This window comes from Octopus bimaculoides, chromosome 7 (genome assembly GCF_001194135.2).
Source record: "Octopus bimaculoides isolate UCB-OBI-ISO-001 chromosome 7, ASM119413v2, whole genome shotgun sequence".
Taxonomy (NCBI): Eukaryota; Metazoa; Mollusca; class Cephalopoda; order Octopoda; family Octopodidae; genus Octopus; species Octopus bimaculoides.
In genome coordinates this window covers 22,740,747-22,748,487 of record NC_068987.1, presented here as the reverse complement: position 1 = coordinate 22,748,487, position 7,741 = coordinate 22,740,747, and positions in this window count along the sequence as shown.

Here is a 7,741-nt window from a genome sequence, read left to right as displayed (position 1 = left end):
CCATACACCGTTTAATGTTATTTCTTTTTCTGACGTATAACGTTCTTTAATAAGAAATAAAAAATTGTACGATTTCTCCAATGATTCTGTGAAATTTCTGCTCACTCGATGCTTATCTTTATATTTAATGTCCTTAATTTATTCCTGTAGATAGTTCTCAGCAATAACACCAGTATTTTGATATTTCCGACGAAATAATGATTTTCCTTTTAGGTATTGAATATTGAACTACATAAATATTTGAGTATTTGATGAAAAAAAACAAAAAAAAAGAAAGAAAATTTTCGAAAAGATAGCAGAGCGTAGTTTCGATCTACGGACCTCTGGGTTATGGGCCCAGCACGCTTCCCCTGCGCCACTCTGCTTCATGAATATAAACGACTATATATAACATATTGATTGTTGGCAAATTTCCATACAGATATTATAGAAAGTGAGACTTTACATAATCTTGATTTATGCCATTTTCTATTGTAAGACATATTACTGCTACAGATATCTCGATTTTGTGTAGTTTTCATTCGCATGTGACCAAAGTACACACCTCACTTACACACACACACAGACACACACACACACACACACACTACTACCAGTTCCCTTTTCAAACACATAAATGTCATACAATGCAGTCTGCCGATTCTACTGAAACATAAATACATTGTCGTTAGTGTAAAAAAATAATAATCACTATTTATTATATTTCTTTAATTTGCAAAGATAGCGAGCTGGCAGAATCGTTAGCGCGTTGAACAAAATGCATAGCGGCATTTCTCCAGGCCATTTACGTCCTGAGCTCAAATTCCACCGAGACCAGCATTGCTTGTTATCCTCGTGGGGTTGATAAAGTAATTACTAACTGAGCACTGGGGTCTATGTAATCGACTTATCCCGTCCCCTAACATTTTGGCCAAAAGTAAAAAACCATATTTCTGTTTCTTGGAAGTTTCCTTCAATTGTAATGACAGAGGGAGTGAGAAACTTGAAATTATATCGAGAGTGACGCAGTGGAAGCGTGCGGGGTTCTTAATCCAGAGATCAGAAGATCGAAATTATACTCTGCTAATTAGTAACTATTTTTACCCCTTAAATACTGCTGAAATATTGATGTAGGTTATCGTTCAATATTTGAGAGCAAAAACTTGATTTTCTTTTTCACTCAAGAAATATTGATTTTTTTGCTACCAGTGATCAATAAGAATAAATTGCAGATATGTAAATATATATATATTGGATCCCTAAGAAAAAAACTTATATGTAACAATTGCTGAAATCGAACAATAATATCGATTAATAAATTTTCATCATACATGCCATTCAGTGATGTTAAGCGGATGTGTACGGGATACATAATCCAGAAATGTGTAGATAAAAACCCAGTTCTGCTGAATTATTACGACTTTATTTACAGCTCTTCAAGAACCTTTCGTATTTCTTTGAGTGGAAGCGTGCTGGACCCATAACCTAGAGATCCGCAGATCGAAGCTACTCCCCGTTAATGTTCCTTTTTTTTTTTTTTAATATCAAATCATCAAATACTGTGATGATATTTAAGTAGTTGAAAATTCAGTATTTGATGGGGAAGAAATTTTAACTTTTTTTCCGAAATAATAATAAAAGTTATTTTTATTACTGACAGTGATAGGCTGGAAGAAATTATGGGCCATATTTATAAATATAAATATTGAATCTCATAGTAGAAATTTCACAGAATAATTTATTGAATCAAATAATAATATTTATTGTTGGATGTTTGTTATACATATTAAATAGTACATGGAACCTGGCAAATGTCTTTTATACGTTAAATAGAAAGCCGGCTCCGTCTAACGAAGTGAAGCGGTCGGGTTGTGCTAGACACATAAACCAGTGGAACGTTGATTGAAACTATGCTCTGCTTATTTGCGATTTTTTTCTCTCCTCTTAATCAACATTTCCTACAGATTTTTCCCCCCAAAAAAATATATTGATTTTATTGCTGGAAAATAAACGGTTGTTTTCATACTGATAAATAATTCAAGACTTCTACATGAATGAATCAAGAAGAAATTTCACATAATAATCGATGACATCGGGCAATAATATTTAACAGATGTTTATTATACATGTCATTCAATAGAGACGTTCAATGGTTATGGTTTCATAATCTAGAGGTCTGTAGATCGAAACTACGCTCTACTGAACAATAATTTCTCATTCATTCACAGCCGTCCATAACTTTTCTCATATCTCTGAAATAATGCAAACCCTTACCAGGAAGGTCAAGACTAAACATTTTTCACAGAACCCTAAACAATGACATCAAATAAAGTGGATATTTGGCACATTGCCTGAGCCATTCAATTACACATATATTCCTAAACGCGCGCGCGCACCCAAACATATTTATCTGTGTCTTGGACGTTGCTAAACTATCAGTATCGGGTGTCTCTTTCTCGCCATATTCTGATGGTAATCTCTCAGTAAAGTATTTTAGTTTCCATTTATCACCATTTATCAATACCATTAATATAATGAAGTATGTGGAGGCGCAATGGCCCAGACCGGGCGTTGTGAGTGTTTATTGAGCAAAAACACCTAAAGCTCCACGAGGCTCCGGCAGGGGATGGTGGCGAACCCTGCTGTACTCTTTCACCACAACTTTCTCTCACTCTTACTTCCTGTTTCTGTTGTGCCTGTAATTCAAAGTGTCAGCCTTGTCACATTGTGTCACGCTGAATATCCCCGAGAACTACGTTAAGGGTACACGTGTCTGTGGAGTGCTCAGCCACATGCACGTTAATTTCACGAGCAGGCTGTTCCGTTGATCGGATCAACTGGAACTCTCGACGTCGTAAGCGACGGAGTGCCAACGACAACAACAATGAAGTATGTCCACCTAACTGTACAACTGCTCTGACAAAATTTGTCTCCAGATCTGGTATCAAAATTATTCTAAGGCTTAATATACTCCGCAACACTGCCACACATGATACTCGCAAGATCTGTTGGCCAGTGAATATTTCAGTCATTATTTAGATTATTTTGCTTTCATCCTTTCGGGTCGATAAATTAAGTACCAGTTGCGTACTAGAGTCGATCTAATCAACTGGCTCCCTCCCCCAAAATTTCGCGCCTTGTGCCTAGAGTAGAAATGACTATTTAGATAACATCAAGGCGATGAGCTGGTAGAATCGTTAGCACGGCGGGCTAAATGTTTAGCAGCGTTTCGTCCGTCCTTACGTTCTGCGTTCAAATTCCGCCGAGATAGACTTTGCCTTTCATCCTATCGGAGTCGATAAAATAAGTACCAGTTATGCATTGGAGTTGATGTAATCGACTTATACCCCTCTCTCAAAATTTCAGACCTTGAACCTATAGTAGAAAGGATTATTTAGATTACATGAGGCGACGAGCTATAAAAATCGTGAGGAAGTGTCTGAGGACTCAATTCTCACAAACCTTCGAGGAATAATGGTCAGAGGAGATAGATGAATTGATTTAATTTTGTACATGAATCTTTCTCCAAATACATTTATATACGCTACTAATATAAAAAACATATTTCAGTAAAGAATTTTTAACATTAAATTAAACCAATGGAACGTAGATCAAAACTACTCTATTAGCGATTTTCTTTTTCTTTTAGCATTTCATAAGAAAGATTTCCTCTCCACAAAATTTATTGATTGTTGGAAAATAAATTCTTGTTTTCATATTGATAAATAATTCAAGACTTCTACAGGAATGATAAAGGAGTACGTATTATGTCACTCAACTTGTAAATGTTAAATCTTCCTCTCTTCATATCTTACTATCTTAAAATAAACAACTACATTAGATAGTTAAGTCCTAATCGCGCTGAGTCTAATATAATTGGTTGGCTACATCCAATCATAATATGAGTCTAATATGATTGGATGGTTACAAAGCTGTTCCTAGGAACAGCTTTGAGTATAACTCCAGTTGAATATGTTCCACCTGGAGCTAAACAGCAATAACAGAAACATACGAGAATATATTAGTTTCAAATTTTGGGACAAGGCCAGCAATTTTGAGGGAGGGGAATTTGAATACAGAACTAATGACGGACGAAACGCCGCTAAGCATTTTGTTCGGCTTGCTAATGATTCAGACAGCTCATCATGCAAAAATATATTGATTTCAAATTTTGGCACAATGCTAGCAATTTTGGAGGAGGGAGCAAGTCGATTACATCGACTCCAGTATTCAATTGGTATTTATTTTATACACACCGTAAAGATGAAAGGTAAAGTCGACTTCGAACTCAGAACGTAAAGACTAACAAAATGCCGCCAAGCATTTTGACCGGCGTGCTACAGATTCTGCCAGCATACAAAGATATATTAAAATGTATTTACCAAACTGTTTCATTGAGATGTATTACAAATATAAGGCGATGAGCTGGCAGATTCGTTTGCACGCCGGGTGATGTGCTTAGTGGTATTTCGTCTGCCGTTACGTTCTGAGTTCAAATTCTGCCGAGGTCGACTTTGCCTTTCATCCTTTCGGGGTCGATAAATTAAGTACCAGTTACGCACTGGGGTCGATGTAATCGACTTAATCCCTTTGTCTGTCCTTGTTTGTCCCATCTATGTTTAGCCCCTTGTGGGCAATAAAGAAATAAGAATCGTTAGCACGCCGGGCGAAATGCTTAGCAGTATTTCGTCCGTCTTTACGTTCTGAGTTCAAATTCCACCGAGATCGACTTTGCCTTTCGTTCTTTCGGGATCGATTAAATAAGTACCAGTTATGCATTGGGGTCGATGTAGTTGACTTAATCCCTTTGTCTGTCCTTGTTTGTCCCCTCTATGTTTAGCCCCCTGTAGGCAATAAAGAAATATATTACAAATATTTAAGATTAGCAGCAGATATTTTCGATCTCTGAAACGGATATTACGGTGTTAGCACACAGACAACATCTCACACTGAAGTAAGATAAAACCACTGCGGTTATGTATTATTGATTGAACTATTTATCAAATTACTATGTTATTGTACGATAATTGCACATTTAGTCCGTATACAACAATGATATCTGCTTTTCTAGAGAGATAAATGTGATCTAAAATGATGATAATTTATGGAAGGCTGTATTTGCAATAATATTTTTATTCCCAGTAGAATCATCACACTTTATTTCAGACACATATTTATTCATTTCTGAGACGGTTGTTGACATCTCTTCATTAGCAATGATGATCTCTTCCCATTTCTTAGAAACTGGAACTAAAATAACCGAAGTAATAAATTCTGTACATATGTAATATAATCGGTCTTATTTCAAAATCAAAATATTAAAAAAACACAGCATATGTACACATACATATGTGTATGTATTGTCGACGCCATAAGAATTTGTTAAACTATAGAGAGAGAACATGAAATAATTCCTTTTTTTTTTCCTTCGTGGGAGAGAATAGTTGTTCTCGAAGCCCATCACATACACCTTAAAATCCCTTTTGGAGAGGAAAAGTTGAAAGCTACATAGGTGCAAAACAAAGTGAAAAAAATAGTACTCGAATACTAAAGTAGAGTAATATGCTTTTTATTAAAGCTGCAAAATTATCACAGAACTGTTATCCAGAGTTTCACGTTCCTGTTCGTCGGACAGTTGTGATGAAACAACTGTCCGACGAACGGGAACATACAACTGTGTGTAACAGTTTTATGATAATTTTGCAGCTTTAATAAAAAAAAAGTGTATATATAAATATATATATATATATATATATATTTATGCTCCAGCATGGCCACAGCTCATGAGCTGAAACTAGATAAAATGAAAATATATATGCACGTGTGTGTGTGTTAAATTTCGAATTACAAGTAACTCTAAACGGCCTCAAATTTTGTGAGAGAGAGAGCAGGTCGATGATTAAAGGAAAAAGTCGACCTCGACGGAACTTGAACTCAGAACGAAAAGACGGGCAAAGCATTTTTCTCAGCGTGTTAACGGTTCTGCCAGCTGGCTGTCTTAAAAGTGACTCCAATAATGCAAATATTATCGGTCGCATATACATGGTGTATGTTTTATTTATACGCCAATTTGTTGCAGGATAGCGTACTGGGAAAAGTCCCAACACGACATCGAATGTTAAAGAACACTGAATGTCACAGACTAGGCGAGACAATTCGCCCCGAAGGTGTATATATATTTTGGGCGTCTTTGATCATGGACGGTTCTACGTAACACAGTAGAACCGTCAAAGACCAGTAATCTTTAATTTCTGCGTTAGAACTGTTATTAATTATTTGTTTAACATTTTGTTATTTTGTGGTGGGTTTAATTAATTCTAAGTATGAATATGATTTTATTCTTCTAAATGAATTAATATTTGTCCATCGATGTAGCATATTGAATCTAAGTTAACATATTTCTTTATCGATATCTGATTAAATGTTGAAATATAATCTAGATTTTCTTATTTACTTGGTGGAAAAACCAATAATTTTGGACAGATCTGGCTTTGTGGTTAAGCGGCTTGCTTTGCAGTCATGTGGCTCTGGGTTCAGTCCCATTGCATGGCATCTTAAGCAAGTGTCTTCAATAGAATCCCGGGCCGACCAATGACTTTTAAGTGAATTTAGCAGATGGAAACTACGCGGAAGCCTTTCGTGTGTGTGTGTGTGTGTACATACGTATTTGTGTTTGTTACCCAACACTGCTTGGTAACCGGTGTTTCTTTGTTTATGTCCTCGTAACATAGCTATTCGGTGAAAGAGATCGAGAGAAAACGTACCAAACTTCAAAAATTTTTTAAAAAAACATTGTTTCCCAAGCACGTGGTTCCGAGTTCAGTCCTACTGCGTGGCACCTTCGGAAAGTGTTTTCTATAGCCTCGGGCCTACTAAAGCCTTGTGAGTGGATTTAATAGACAGAAACTGAAAGAAGCCCGTCGTATATGTGTGTGCGTGTTAGCCCCTGGTGGGTAATAAAGAGATCGGCACTGTCATGGTATTAGCTGTCAAGAGATCTCTACATCGATGTTAGTGAGGAAATGTTATCACTATTTATGATATTTCTGTTTTCAACAATAGCTAACTTCCTTCATTTGTGTTGTATGAAACTGCATACTCGAAACTTTATTCCACTGTCTACACTTTGAGATCGTATTCACTTTTTTTTTTAATTTTACTGATCGAGAGAATCTCTACATTAGTGGTTCTCAACTACTCTTTACTTATGAATCCTCTTTGATCCCTGTTTTACTCTACTGGACTTCCATAGCTGTTCGGCGTTTAAAAAAAAATCATTGCATTTTTATTATCAAATATTATTAGGAATTGGTTTAAAAAAATTTTAATATTTTTTGTATTGTAGAAGTATAACCAATTTATTGCGCATAAATTTTAGCGACAAAGTCTTATGTGGACCATCACGGACCATATGGACCCCGGCTGAGATCATTGCTCTACATGGTTGTTCGACTTATTATGAATAGCAACACAAACACACACACACACATATATATATATACACGCACACACATATGATCTCTTGGCACTGTCATGGTATTAGCTGTCAGAAATGAAAGTAGAAAAATCCAAACAAGGAATGTTACTGCTGGTTTGAGTTGAAATCTGTTTCTTTGGCTACTGACTGGCCGGAGCTATCTGTCTGTCTGTCTCTCTCTCTCTCTTTCTCGCTCTCTCTCTCTCCCTCTTATCACCAGTGTTCCTTTATGAAACACATAAATGCCCTGTATATAATTTTCGGCACCGTCATGGTATTAGCTGT